Source organism: Ambystoma mexicanum, chromosome 10 (genome assembly GCF_040938575.1).
Source record: "Ambystoma mexicanum isolate Mex_15411 chromosome 10, UKY_AmexF1_1, whole genome shotgun sequence".
NCBI lineage: Eukaryota > Metazoa > Chordata > Amphibia > Caudata > Ambystomatidae > Ambystoma > Ambystoma mexicanum.
Genome location: NC_090932.1, coordinates 1,147,912,344 through 1,147,928,030, shown reverse-complemented (window position 1 = coordinate 1,147,928,030; position 15,687 = coordinate 1,147,912,344). Strand labels below are relative to the sequence as shown.

At 46.5% G+C, this 15,687-nt stretch overlaps 1 protein-coding gene across 2 annotated transcripts in view; it reads left to right on the top strand.

The window, feature by feature from the left end:
• CNNM3 (cyclin and CBS domain divalent metal cation transport mediator 3) overlaps window positions 1–15,687 on the top strand; it is a 288,143-nt gene that overhangs the window by 180,500 nt on the left and 91,956 nt on the right. The window lies entirely within an intron of this gene.

Here is a 15,687-nt window from a genome sequence, read left to right as displayed (position 1 = left end):
AGCCATAACCGCATCATCTGCATTTCTGTCGACCAATACACTGTGTACCACTGTCTGTGCGTACACACCACACCCAGAAACCTTATTGGCCAATCCTGTAGCCTCTACAGGCACATTTCTATTTCTAGAGTCCACTTGCAAGGCGGCAACCTGGAGTTCTGTACACACCTTTACAAAACACTATTGCCTAGACACTCATTCTAGGGCTGATTCTCAGGTGGGACAAGCAGTACTAAGACCTCTTTTCACTACTGTTCCTTCTCACAACCCACCTCCAACTCCGGGGACTGTTTGCTAGTCTATGCACAGCTTGTGTTTCTAAGCAGATTAACAAGCATCAGAAGACCTGCTATACTCACCGTAATAGCATTTCTGATGATTGTATCTGCATAGATTCACATGCACCCACCCTTCCTCCCCGCTCGGGTGGAAGGAACATGGACGTCTTACTACTTTCTCTTTTATGTACTCGCGCACGACAGTCATTGTATTTTCTCTGCCATAAGGGAGCCCAATCTGTGGTACCTCGATGCTTGAGGGATTTTGGGTACACTACATGTCACGATAGGGATAGTGTTACAGACATGCCTATGCCAACGTCCCCTTTCGATCCTCGAAAGACGAGATGCAATACTCTGCGGTTAACACTGGATGTGGGACCATATGCACAGCATGTGAATCTAAGCCGATAAAATCATCAGAAATGCTATTGCGATGAGTAATGCATGTCCTATCCAGTCGGCTTCTATTATCGGATTTGTTTGATCATTGTTCATCTGTGGGCCTGTTGCTTTAATCAGTGACCAAAAGTCACTTTTCCTTCCTACTAATGTTTTTAGGCATCGTTTTGGCATCTTGTTGATGAAGCATGAGTCGGAATGAAATCGGCCAGTTTCTATAATTTTTTTTTTATTCCCAATTCCATGGCTACACAGTTTTCTGTGGTCAGATTTTTAAGGCTAACCTGGTTAATCTGCCTACCTCCTTGCGGCGTGGAACAAGTTGCAAGTTAAAGATATGAGCATCTATATGGCTTGGTTGACGTTTGATGGAAACATTGTTTGAATACAAGTCTAAAAAGGGCGTGTATTCAACCGGCGAGCCATTCTCCTGAAATATTGTTGCAATGTGGGACACATTCGATTTTGACAGTTTTTGCCTTGTACCAGCACCTGTATCGGTTACGGTGGATGTCAACTTTGGTCGTAAATTTGGAGCAGACTCTGTCCACTCCATATGTAGTACATGATGGTCACTTTTTTTTTTGTATGATCTTAAACAGCGCCACCTGGGGTAGAAACTGGCCTGAGATGAAGATGTAATCAATCACAGAAGCATGCTGTGTGTTTTCCTAGGTCACGTTAGGTGGCGAATCGTCATTGAAATTTCCATTAATCATGTGCATGTCTTTGGACGACATTAGAGAATTCCACAGGCTGGCTCTCGAACTGTGATCGTTTTGATGTCAGTTATTTTCTACACGGCTGTTGTCCTTGAGGCAGGAAGTGTTCAAATCGCCAAAGACTATCACATTTCTTGGTTGATGGATGAGATACGCATTGTCCGATAGATCAGATACAAGATCAATTAATCTTTCATTGGATATATCACCTGGGTTCCAATAGACATTGATTACAATAAGGTTGACCCATGTAGGCTTGGTCTGCCCTCTTTGTACAATGTTCCAAGTTACTAGATTTTCTTGACAGGCAAGTCATTGATATTTGCTTAATAGAAAGCAAAGAAGATCCTCACCTGATGACGGTTGTTAATCCTGAAGTTGGACATCCCATCCTGCCTTTTATTGCAGGGTTTAAGGAAGACCTAAAACTGTCAATAGTTGGAATTTCACGTAACCAGGTTTCTCGGAAACATAGAAGATCGTATTGTTTTAAGTCCATCTCGCATAGTTTGGTTAAGTTTGCTGATCCACATCCACTGTGCCTTTGCCCATTTGAGTCATTGCCTATGCTGATCTGTACCCTTTGTGCCTGTGTGCATTTGAGTCACTGCCTACGCTGATCTGCACTACTGTGCCTTTGCCCATTTGAGTCATTGCCTATGCTGATCTGTACCCTTTGTGCATTTGAGTCAGTGCCTACGCTGATCTGCATCTACTGTGCCTTTGCCCATTTGAGTCATTGCCTATGCTGATCTGTACCCTTTGTGCCTGTGTGCACTTGAGTCACTGCCTACGCTGATTTGCATCCACTGTGCCATTGCCCATGCTGATCTGCATCCACTGTGCCTTGCTCACCTGAGTCATTGCCTATGCTGATCTGTACCCTTTGTACCTATGTCCATTTTAGTCACTGCCTACGCTGATTTGCATCCACTGTGCCATTGCCCATGCTGATCTGCATCCACTGTGCCTTGCTCACCTGAGTCATTGCCTATGCTGATCTGTACCCTTTGTACCTATGTCCATTTTAGCCACTGCCTACGCTGATTTGTGCCCACTGTTTTTAACGTGTATCTAGCTTATAGCCTACTGTGCTCACTGGAATCTAGCTCTACATCATGAGTAGCACACCTCGTAGCCTGCCATTGTACCTATTCCTAAATATTCTCCACTAAAGAGTGGATAGTAGCTTTCCCACAGTGTTCTCGAAACCCCTATACAATTCCACTATGGCCATCGACACAGACACCAGTATGGAACACTCTGATCCGAGGCCCTCAACTGCGTCTCCCTGCAACCCATGCAGCTTACTCCGTAAAAATTCCATAATCAGAGCCAGACTCTCGAAACTCCATGAGCCTCTGACCAGAACCTTACCTCCCACAAATAAAAGATCCAACACCCTGAAGGCTAACATCGCCCATCTCAACAACCGTAGACAACTTCCTACTTATACCAATATTGAACCGTCCCATCAGATAGCCCAACCCCCCACCCCCCTCAAAGGAGGATTAATAAATGCCAGATCCCTGATAGCACATGCTACAGACATCTGCGATTTGATAGTACTTGACAACTTGGACTTCATCGCTATTACATAGTCCTGGCTGCATGACGCAGCAGGAACCCACTCTCACTAGCGATCCCAGAAGACTTTACAATACTCAGGCAAGGCAGAACCAACATGCATGGTGACGGCATCGCTATCATTGCTAAAACTTGCTTAAGGATGAGAATCTCACCCTCAATAGCAGCCGATTCTTGTGAATCGCTTACCATTAAAATTCTACCAGCCAGCTCCCAAACATTGACTATCCACCTCATCTATAGACCTCCAGGACCACTAGGGACATTCGAGGAGGACCTCCACAACCTACTCTCCAACAACCTCAAAACCTCCTCCCAACTACTTATACTAGGGGACTTTAATTTGGGATTCAATGACCCCTCAGATAAAAATGACTCCATCATTGCTAACTCCCTTTCAAATCTGGGTATGACGCAAAAAACCCTAGAACCGACTCACAATAAAGGAAGGATCCTTGATTGGGTAGTAGATTATAACTGCACCGCCAATATCAAAGCCATTATCCCCCAACCTTGGACAGACCATTTCTTCCTGTTATTTGAACTATCTACCTCTAGACCACCTCCACCAGCCTCCATCCTGGCCCCGCCTTGCCTAACAAGAAATAAAAAGAGCATTACCAGAGATAAAGTGATCCCGGCCATACTACCTACCCTTAACGGTTTAGAGGATCATTTGGACCCAGAAACATTAGTGAATGAGTATAACAAAATTATGTTAATCACCCTTGATAACATTGCACCTTTGAAACTCAGACAAAGTAAAACAAAATCTCATTTAAACAAATGGTTTACCCCCGAACGAAAGGATCTGTGACTACTCAAGAGGAGTTGCGAAACAGCGTGGAGGCTCACCCCTTCAGAAGATCATAAAACAAAATTAACAGAAATCTCCTCCCAATATAAGAAAGAAATTCATTTGGCCAAACAGAACTCATTTAACAAGCGTATCTTCAACGCCAACTCAAGCACGAGGGAACTGTTCAGCATCCTCAAGGGGCTAGAGTCACCCATCCCTATTCCGGACATATGCACCAAAGATAAAACGTGGTGCACCAACATCCAGCAAGCTTTATCAAACAAAATGTCCTTACTCCAAACGAAAATAGCCAAAAAGAAAGCCACCCTTACACAACACTCAAAGACCACTAATGCCATAACAGTCCCTGCCCTAAAGGTTCAGGACCCAGCTACAGGTTCATGCTCTCCAAAACGTCTGTCCTTGAGGTGGAGAAAGTTATCCTCTCCCTTAAGCCGTCAAATTGTCAGGGCAATTATAAAAGATGCTGTCAATTGTCAGCAGCTTATAAAAGATGCTGCTAGGGATCTTTCCCCGTTTCGCAATAAACTTGTCAACTCCTCATTCACGTCCGGCACGGTACCCACTAATCTAAAACAATCCTGGGTACTACCACTGCTTAAAAAGCAAACACTAGACCCTCTTATACCAACAAACTACCATCCCATTACGACAGTCCCCTTCCTGCTCAAAATCCTGGACAAGATTGCCTATAATCAAATCCAGAGTTTTCTGGAACAACACAAACTCTTAGGAGAGCGCCAATCGGGATTCCGCCCCCATCACGGCACAGAGACGGCCCTCATTGACCTAAAGGTACAAATAGATGAACTAAGAGATAAAGAAAAAATGGCTCTCCTTTTGCTGTTGGACCTATCGGCAGCATTTGACCTCGTGGACGATTGGGTACTCTATAGCCATTTAGACTCTGCCGCACATTTCTCTAGAGATGCCATAACTTGGATTGAATCTTTTCTTAGTGACAAGACCATGAGGGTGTTCTCCCCATCGGCAGCGGCAGACCCAATCCCCATCCGATGTGGAGTCCCTCAGGGCTCATGCGTATCCCCGACTCTTTACAACATATTTACTAAGCTCCTCTTTGACGATCTGGACCATCTCGGTATCACCTACACTAACTATGCAGATGATGCCCAGATTCTCCTCCCACTTTCCGGGGATTACAATGAGGATTTGGCCTTGGTGAATAGGGTGTATATCATCGTCCAGGCATGGATGGCAACCCACGGTCTATGCCTGACCGATGATAAAACAGAGTTGATCATCCTAGGTACACATTCTAACCTGAAAAAACTTAGCCTGGATTATACCTCATTTGAAATTGACGGGAACATCATCAAGGTATCTAAAGATGTGAAGACACTTGGCTTCTATCTGGATGCCACCCTCTCTTTTGATAAACAGGTGAAGTCATTGGCTTCGGCCACCGCCTACACATTCAAGCTCATTAGAGCAGGCAAGCACTTTCTCTCTGACAACAACTGCCTTATCCTAGCGAGAGCACTAATCCTCTCGAGGCTCGACTATCGTAATGCCCTATACATTGGAGCAAATAAATCCATCACCCACCGAATCCAAATACTACAAAATAACGCGCTACGAGCCGCCCTTGGTGTCTCTAAAAGATCACATATCTCAAAGATCAGGTGTCAAAACAACTGGTTGTCCACTCAAAATAAAATCCACTTAAAAGTAGCATCCCTGCTTCACAAAGCCCTGAATAATGCCGCACCAAGCTATCTCTGTAATAAACTCACTAAAAGAAGCCACACACGCCCTGCCAGATCTTCAAATGCCAATAGCCTCATCATTCCAGGATTCAGACTCACCAAGGCGTGGGGCAGCAGCTTCCAGGTCCAAGCTGCCCAATTACGGAAGTCACTACCAAACACACTACGGGAGGAGCAGCCTTTTCTGAAATTCAGAAGTAACTACATTAATCTGTTGAGGTCTGCCAATGATTAACCCCTTTGGCTTCCACTTATCCTCACTCAACCCCAACTTACACACACCTCGATCCTGCCCCTTAATCTTTAATCTTATGGACCTTCTCACATTGCCCATCTGGCCACTGAGCGTACGTCCGAGTGCCTTATATATACCATCATTATTGTATCTTGTATTCATTTTACGGGTACTTGTGTGTATTTTGCTATCGCCACATACAGGCGATGTATTGTATTTTGTATCTGTATTTTTAATGTGTACCCTGTAACCTAAGCTTCGCATTTTCTGTACTGCTGCGCCCGGCTACCTTCGGGTCTGGTGCTCATTATAAATGAATAAAACAAACAAGTGGCCAACACCTTGAGTATTCCATGAAGCTAATGTTAAACGAGGGCCATACGGATCTTCAGTTACTAAAAATGCTGTCAAAATTGGTCTTACAGGTTCGAGTGGCTAGAGCTTGGTTTTAGATATCGAGGCGCTAGATAGCCTGGACCAATTTTGATTTTTCAGCGAAGGTTTAATTCGCCTTGAGGAGGTGCTAAGCTTTTTACTTGGCGGTGTGACTTGAGTGGATCAAATGTCACTTAACTTAGTTTCCAAGCCAGCTGGAACAGAATCAATTTGGAGAGGGTCCAAATAGTTTAGGTCTAAGTTGATATCAGGCACCTTGTTGGATCGTTTAGGCTCCGGTTCTGCATAATTACTGGTCGTAATCGACTTGTTCAGGTGAGGGTCGACCTTAAGCGCTCTTTACAACTATTTAACAGTTGTAAGATCAAATCCCAGCATTAACATTCTCTCTCTGCCGCTAAAAGTAACATATTTTTAATCCCAGGCGATGTTAAATGTAAGTAAATCTGATCCGGTCTGTGCTCATCAACAAATTCGATTATTCTAATGTCGTATGAACACCGGTGTTGAAGGTTTGGAATACATTGAAAGAGGTCAAACACAGTTCTTCTGTTTAGGATAAAGTTATCTTGCTTGTCCCAAATGCGTTCAAGCTTCAGGGTTCGGTATTTTGGATCTTGTATAAGTCGACGCTCCGATCTCTTATTCATGTGAACATCGGTGTGAGGCTTGGTCCTACTGTTTTGTGACAATTTTTCTTAATATTATTTTTGCGTGGTTGTGAAAGATTGGCTTAGGGAGGATTTTCTGAGGTGCCGGTTTTGGAGGAACAATCTTATTTCTTTGGTGCTTAGAAAGGGATGCATTTTGTCTTGGAGTTAGCAGCTCAGGAGTGTGTGCCGCATGTGTTGTCGGTTTGGATGAGTTTATTTTTGTGTCATGAATATAGCGAAAGCAGAATTTGATGTTCCTTCATGTGATGCCTCATCTAACACAATTGGTTCAAGGTTTTGGTTGGCACATAAAGATGGAGCATTATTTGGTGTAAGTGGGGCCAGTGTTACTCGACTTTTGGCCATCTGCCGGTTGTAGGTGATCACGATCCTTTGTTAGATCTACCAGTTCAGACAAGGTTGTAATCTGAGTCCCTTGTCTAAAACTTGGGATTAGGCTAGAGTGAACATTTGTCTTTAATGGTTTTAACTTCAGCTGGTCAACAGATTCGCCCGACCCTTTAGCTTGTATGCATCAAGAAAGATTAACAGTGTGTGTCATTGCAAGAAGTGTTGTATGATCTTTGAGGGTGTCATTCATCTGTTCATACAGCTTCATGAAAGGGGTAAGGGAAATTGTGATCGTTGACATCAGGGTCAGATCAAGTTTATTTTTCTTAGTAATGTGTTGAGGTGCAGAACCTGACGCTTGTTGAAAAGCAATTTCATCCGAATCTGAGGAGCTTGATGACTGACATGCCGATCCGATATTTGGGCTCCGTGATGGGCTTGGAGCTCTTAAATCAGAAATTCGGCCTTGGGGCCGTATGAGTTCGCTGTTTATCAAGGGGAAACCTTGTGTCAGGGTTGTTGAGCGGTTTAGAAATGGTACATCTTGGTGCAAGAAAGTCATTGATCGCTGCTTCATATAACGTATAATTGTTGAAGTCTGGTGCGACTGATGTTTGAGAAGTCACTTCTGGGTGAGCCATAACATGGCTCACGTTTCCAGCGGTTATCAAAACAACTTGGTTGAGTATCTTCGACAACCAAGCCTAATTAATCTGATTGGCTTGTCTGAATGTTCATTTCTTGCGTTCTCTCAGCAGTGTTGTATCCTTTTTAATTAGTTATTTTCTAGGCTCCAGTTTAATGATGGAATTTGCAGGGCAGCATCTTGAAGAACTCATATAAAAGGGTCAAAGTCACAGGACGGTAAGGGTGAGTGGAAGTTTGTTATGGAGATTTCCTGTGGAGAATCTGGCATTGATGAGTTTTTCTCAGTGCCTATACTTGCCAGAATTTCTGCATCAAAGTTCACTCACAGCTTTTAGTTTGGCAATGCTAGCTGGTCTGAACATTTTGATAGGGGCCAAGGCCCGGGTATTTTGTCTTCTGACAACAGCTTTTTTTTTTATATACTCTAGGTTGAGGATGTATTTTCGTCTGGGTTTTTTTGAACCCATGTAGCTGACACATTTCGGTCTTGCACGAAACATGGAAATTGTTTCGACGAATTGCCATTGCCTGGCCATTTAGACTGCCTGGTTTAGAAATTTTTTGATGGATCTATAAAGGAAGGTGGCTCTGCTTGAGGAGGTGGTCCGCTGAATACACAGGAGTTAGTACTGGCAAGAGAAAGGCGATCTTTGTGGTGTTTGCGTTCGGGATAGTGCCCCATCCTCCGTTCGTATGGCTTGTTTTTCCAAAATAGTATGTTCATTATATTTGATTGGTTCAATGTGTTAAAATCGTGGCAAAAGTTGCTGTTTATACAAAAGAATTGCGGCAAAAATGCTGTGGTTTTGTTGCCGCAATCCATATAATGGATGTGGGGGGAAACCCCTGCAACCCCCAGACCCATTATACCATTTAAGGGGAGCAGGGTACACATCCCGCAACTCCCTCTCCCCTTAAATGGCATAATGGGGTACACCTTTACCGGGTCAAACCACAGAATTTTTTCCACAATTTTTTTTGTTTGGTTTATTATTATTTTTTTTGTGCAGACTACTTTTTTGCCGCGATTTTATTACTGCATACCATTTGATCAAAGTGCTGTGTATTTGCACTTGTGTTATCACGGTTCTGCTTACAGAGTGCAAAGGTGTGTCCAGTTGTTCAATTAGCGACTGCTGCAGGCATTCTGGTAAGTCATCACACTCATTTCTACTTTCAATCGTATGCAACTTATAGGAAGACTCTGTAAATGGAACAAGGACTACTTCATCTGCTAAATAGCAAAGCAGGATTTTATCTTTGTTTCACAGGCAAAAGACATGTAACTTGCGCGTTAGTGAAGTCAGTTTGCTTTCGAGAAACCACCAGAGTCTCTTCTTCCATGGCTAATTCGTTTGGCGAAGACATCAGTAATAAAGGGGGCGCAAGTTCAGAGGCTGCAAAAATATTGTCCGGACGCGTAGCGTCGACCAAGGCAGCACAATGTGCAATCAGGGATGAAATGAGAGATATATTTACTTACTTGCTTGGTCTTACCGGTTTCGGTCTGAACTTGCACCACAGGATCCATATGAGGACTGGACATTATGATGTCATAACCACTTGCTGGCATTGTTGTTCTGAATGAGGTGTCGGTCTTTTTTGTTCTTTGAACATCTTAAAGTGCGTTCTTCGTCCATGGGGCCCAAGCACACGGACCACCAGACACTCTGTCACACTCTGCTACTCAAGCTGTTTTAGAGAGCGAGCATGAGCAGGGGGGGGGATCGTCTGGTTGCAGCCACAGTAAATGGACTCAGCGAGTCTCAGCAGATTTCCAAAGGAAAGAAACTCGGTGGCTCGCACAGCAAATGTCCGTGGCATAGTCTTTGAGAAAATCCAATATGGCACACAGCAGCAAAATGACAGGTGAAACTTGGAGAGCAGCACACCAGACACTGTCACACTTAACAGGTTTTCCTATGTAGGTCCAGTACAAACCATCTTATGGGGAAGTACTGGGAGGGGTTACTACCCCTTTTCCTACTTATGTAACATTATTTGTTACCCTCACTACATTTAATGGCTGGTGGTAGTGGTGATTTTCCTACCATTGTACGTTTTTACCGCAAGCCGAATCCTCATCTGCAGTATTGCACTCATGGGTGCTGATTTTGTCAAAATGGCCCCCGTCTTCTTTTTTGGCCATTTCTTTCTTGTGAGGTCGATCTTGGATTTTACTCTGCGTGCCAAACAAGGTTTGGTCCCTTTGTTCGTTCTGTCTTTGTCGGGCTTCAGTACTGAAACCTGCATCTGGCTCCAGCATGTCTAGAAGGGCAGGAAGCGAGAGTGGTTCCTGAAACTCCCTGTGCTTAGTCTTCTTGGTTACAGGAATGCACCCAAAGGCCATTGGCTGGCTGGCTGTCCTTTGAGGACAGCCACCCTGGTGCGAGTGACAGCTAGGCTGTGAATGAATGGGAGAAACCTGCATAAAAGGCGAGGTCTCTTGGAGAGAAGGCAGAGTCAACCACTGGACGAAGGAACTGAATAAGAAACTGGAAGAGAAGCTTGCTGCACCTTACCTGGACCATTGGTTTGCCCAGTGAAGCCCTGCTGCAGTGCTGAAGCTCCAAATTTCGTATTGCCTAGAGAAGCCCGCAACAGATGACTTCTTCCCTTGGGTTGGTGGGACCAACTGATCCCAAGACTAACTTGACTGGAACCCCTATCCCAGCTGGCTGTACTTCACTGCTGCTGCAACCGAGTGCCAAGGGACAGGAACAAGTGCATCGTCTTTAAGCCGGACCCAAGCTCCAGGACGACCCAGCGGATCCTCCTGAGCCACCTCAACAGAGTGCTGGACCCCAGAAGCAAGGGGAAGCCCATAAGGTGCCCAAGAACTGCAATGGTGCTATTTGCCAGTAGCTGAAACCGCGAAGTGCCGCTGATCTGGAGTAAGCCCTTTGCTTCCACCGATGTTCAAACTGCAGTGCAGGAGTCCTGCAGACACCCTCCCTCTTGTCCCCATGACTGAGGCCCAGGAACTGCAGGACTGCAACCAGAACAGAAGCCAGCTGGATCCTTTTCTTCAGACCGAAGGTACTGTCTCTAGAGATACTTACCTCTTGTTGCTTGTAGCTTGCTTGTTCTCACTGGAGACTTGCACTAGCTGCCTTTTACATAGTTGCTTGCATCTTGGCTTGTCACAAGCCTCTCTGCTTGTGGCCGAACAGTGATTCTTTTCTACAAACTCTCTATTTTAACATTGTGCAAGACTTTTGTGCTGTCTAAAAGAAGGGCTTCAGCTCCCCTAGACTTTGTGCAATTGACATTGGCTGTCCTGGCTCCCTGCAGACACCTCTGACCCTTTGACTTTGTGTTTATCTGTCCCTCATAGGTCATACATAAGTTACTTGTATTGCTGGGAAAGGGTTAACCTATACGTCATTGGGGATTGAAAAATACTTGCCTGTTTAGACAAACTCGTTAAGCTTTGTCCTTTGTTTCCTTCCCTAACCTTTTCCTTTTTCCACAACCTCAGCATTGCATTAAGCTTTAAAGTGATCTATCAATGTCCACAGTGTCCTAGCAATTGAAGTCACCTAAGGGTGTAGGGTGTTGTGGGTGTGTTTTCCCAAAAGGGTATCTACTAACTGAAGGAGTGTATTTTAAGTGTAATTCATTTTTGCATAATACCCTTTCTAAAGAAGGTTTATTTTAAAACTGACTGTTAAATTAAATTATTTTAATAAGCAACCTCTGGAGTATGAGTGTATTTGAATACTTGTCACTGTGAATCTCTACAGCTCACAATTACCCCTCTTGAGATGGGTCTGGCTGCTCAGTCACTCACCCAACTATTGGTATAGATCTGTACTCCACAAGTTGGTAACCTATTGCCAGGAGGACAAGGCTGGTGTAGTCTCCCACAGAGTTACTACATACAATCTTGTCTAACACCCTGCCTTCTGTGGTTCACATGGGCTTGACTCTTCCGGATCCAGCCAGCCAGAGCGGGCCTCAAAGTCCTTTGAGGGCACTCCATCCATGGGGGCCCAAGATAAGGCTAGGCGCCGCAGTCCAGTGTCGTCGGGGCCCCGCTCCTTGTCTCCAGTGCTTCAGTCACCAGTCACCAGCCACCGCTCCAGCTCTTTGGCGAAGAGAAAGTCGGCTACCCCAGGGAAGCTGCGTGTGAAACTGGAGGAGGTCCAGCAGGACAAGTTGTCCGACCTAATGCGGCGGCTAAAACCTTAGCTAACCTGACCAGGTACGATTTGGAGTTATGGTACAAGATGGCTCTGATACTGTATTTCCTCCCCGAGGACAAGCAGACCAAGGCAATGGAGATCCTCCAGGAGGGTGAGGTGGCTTCGGACCACACCATTAATGTGGCCCTGGACATTGCGGACACAGGGTTCTGTCAAATGGGGAACAGAGTGGGCCTTTGTCGTCGTAGATGCTTAAAGGCCACCAACTTTCGCCAAGAAGTTCAGGACTCAGGGTGGTCACGTTGCAGCATGTGCTCAGCCAACTGGAGGAGGGAGACTTCCTGTCGTTGTTGGATCTAGAGGACGCATACAAACATTGCATGTTCCTGCGCTTTATCGTGCAAGGGTAGCATTACCAGTTCAAGGCTCTCCCTTTCGGACTGAAGTCGGCACTCGGTCTTTACGAAGTGCCTGGCTCTAGTGGCGGCCCATCTGCGCCTACAGGGGATACAGGTGTACCCATACCTCGACGACTGGCTCATCCGGGGCAAAGGACGTTGCTGTCGACCACACGCAGAGGACCGGCGGACTGCTGACAGACTTGGGGTTTTCGGTGAACTATGCAAAGTCCTACTTGACTTATCGCAGGATGTGCTATTCCTGGGGGCCATGCTCAACACAGCGTCCCACCTGGCGGCCCTCTCGGAGGAGAGGATGGCGGCCATTTTGGGCAAGGTGCAACGGCTGTTGGTGCTGAAGATTGCCACAGTGAGCACCATCAAGTTGCTGCTTGGCATTGTCGTTGCGTATCTACCTGATCAGGCTTTGGAGGTTGTAGATGCGACCACTCCAGGAATGTCTGGACTCCTGTTGGATCGTGGTGTCCGTAAACTTCAAAGACAGGATTATTCTCCACAAGAAGTTCTGTCGAGCGATAAGGTGGTGGGATATGCGCTCCAACATCGCCGGGGGTATGGACTTCGAGAGCCCCCTGTTGCAGGAGACTGTTACAATGGATGCTTCCTTGGAGGGCTGGGGATCCCACATCAGATGTCTCCACGCCAGAGGTCTGTGACTGTCGGAGGAGAAGGAGCTCCACATCAACGTCCTGGAGGTTCGAGCAGTTTTTTGGGCCCTCAAGTAATTTCTTCAGTCTCTCAAGGGCAAGGTGGTGAGGGTCTTCACGGACAATACCACCACAATGTTTTACATCAGGAATCAGGGAGGCACCAGCGCTCTCCAGAGAGGCGCAGGAGCTGTGGCACTGGGCCGTTGCCCAGGGGATGTTTCCCGTTCCTTTTCACCTTGCCGAAGTAAACACTAGCCAGCTCTCTCAGCAGGGAGCTGTTCTTTTGCCACGAGTGGGAGCTTTGGCAGGATCAAGTGGACCGCCCCTTCCTCCATTGGCAGTCCCCAGATCGATATGCTTGTGACGGCGATGAACACCAAGGGCCATAGGTTTGCCAGCATGTTACCCCAACTGGAAAGCATTGGTGATGCATTCTCCTTCCCGTGGGATGGCCTGTTCCTGTACGTGTTCCCTCCGTTGCCTCTTACTACGAATCATCAGTCAACTCAGAAGGCGACGGTGCAGGATGGTCCTCGTCGCACCAGGGTGGCCGAGGCAGATCTGGTACCCAGCCCTTCTCAGCATGTCAGCGGAACCCCCAGTCAAGCTACCAGTGGTCGTGCATTTGCTCGCCAGGCAAGGAAGCACGATCCTGCACCACGAACCAGGATCGCTGAACCTGAAGGCCTGGCTTCTGCAGCATTAGAGTTTGGGTGGTACGAGCTGCCGGCGGACTGCAGGGAGGTCCTTGCCAGGGCCTCATCGACTCTTAAGTGCTACGGGCACAAATGGAAGCGTTTCGAGACTTAGTGCTGGTCATTGAAGATTAACCCCCTGAGGGTCACTGCACCCAGGTCCTTCCGTACTTGTTGTCATTGGATAAGTCGGAGCTGGCTCACGCCTCCATCAAAGTGCATCTGGCGGTTATCTCCCGCTACACCACATCTCTGGGACGGTCTTTGGGCACACCGTCTAGTGAAGGAGTTCATTAAAGGACTGTTTCCGATTGTTCCCTCCGGTGAAGGCACCGGCCCCATTGTGGGAACTCAACGTGGTGCTGACTAGGCTCATGGAGACCCCCTTCGAGCTTATGCTTCAAGCTACTCTCAAGTTTCTTTCTTGGAAGATGGCTTTCCTCATGGCCATCACCTGTGCCAGGAGAGTGGGTGGGAACCAGGCCCTGTCTTGTAAGTGGCCCTACTTGACTTTCCACGAGACGAGGGTCGTGCTGTGGACGCATCCCTCCTTCATGTCAAAGGTTCAGTCGGAATTTCATCTCTGCGAACCCTTGGTGCTGCCTGTGTTTTTTGAGGCCTTTGTCGCCGGCTGAAAGGACTTTGCACTTGCTGGATGTGGCTCGAGCGCAGAAGCCTGCACAAAGTGTTTTTGCAAGACTTCTTAGCTTTTTGTGAACTTTGGTCCTGTCAACCAGAGGAAGGGCTTATCTAAGGCTTCCATCGCCAGGTGGCTCTTCGGCTGCATCACTCATTGTCACCGGTTGGCAATCAGACCGCTGCCTGGTTGTCCGAGAGCCCATTCGACGAGATGGATCGCTGTGACGACTGCGTTCCTGTCTGGTGTGCCCCTGCTGGACATCTGCAGGGCTGCTACGTGGAGGTCTACGCACACCTTCGTGAGATTCTACTGCGTCGACAGGGATTCCATGGAGGAGCCAGAGTCGGCCAAGCAGAGCTACGCAACCTGTTCGCTTGAAGATGAGCCTGGTGAAGAGGTAAGATTAATTGCTTCTGTTGACCCTTGCCACCTCCCGTGGTTGTGTATGATGTATGTACTGGTATGTATTCTTTATTCATGAGCATGTGAATCCATGCCAGACCCCATGCTGGAGAAGGAACAAGTTACTTACCTGTAACTGGTGTTCTCCAGCATCGGTCTGGCATGGATTCACATGCCAACCCTCCCTCCTGCCCCTCTGCGGCTCTTCTTGGTCATATTGACACTTTACGTGCTATCAAATCTGAAGATGGCTGCCAGAGGAGGGACTTGGGGAGAGGGCAGTCATTGGCCGGGGGCAGTATGACCCTGAGCCCAGTGATAGAAAGACCGTTTGTAAACCAAAGTGAAACTTTTTTCTTTTACTGTGGATTCCCAGCCCGACGACAGAATATTCATGAGCATGTGAATCCATGCCAGACCCATGCTGGAGAACAAGTTACAGGTAAGAAACTCTCCTGTCCCCTCTGTCCCCCTCGGTGCACTGTATTTTCTAGAGTTTAGTGTGGACTAATCATACCTCTGACGATCTACTAACCCTACTCTGATCATGCTCCCACATTTGAGGATTGGCATCCCTTTGATGTCGGGGGTTTTAGCCTTGCCTTTGGGGTTCGTTGTTGTAGCATCCTCAACAAAAGGGTGGTACCAAAACTGCCTTAATAGGTACCCCTGCAGGGTATTAAGTGCTGAAATGCAAATATCCATGTGACAATTAAGAAAAAGGTAGAAATGTATCCTTTACCACCATCCCTTCTTGAACACTTCATGTAAGCCAACACAACGTTATGAAAAACAAAGTTGTAAGTCAAAAAGTATCCTTACTGCTCCTCACTCAGTGCAGTGTAAAATAAACAGAATTTCACAGTGGAGAAAGAGGTCTTGTGCACTGATAGCTGTAAGGACTGATTAGT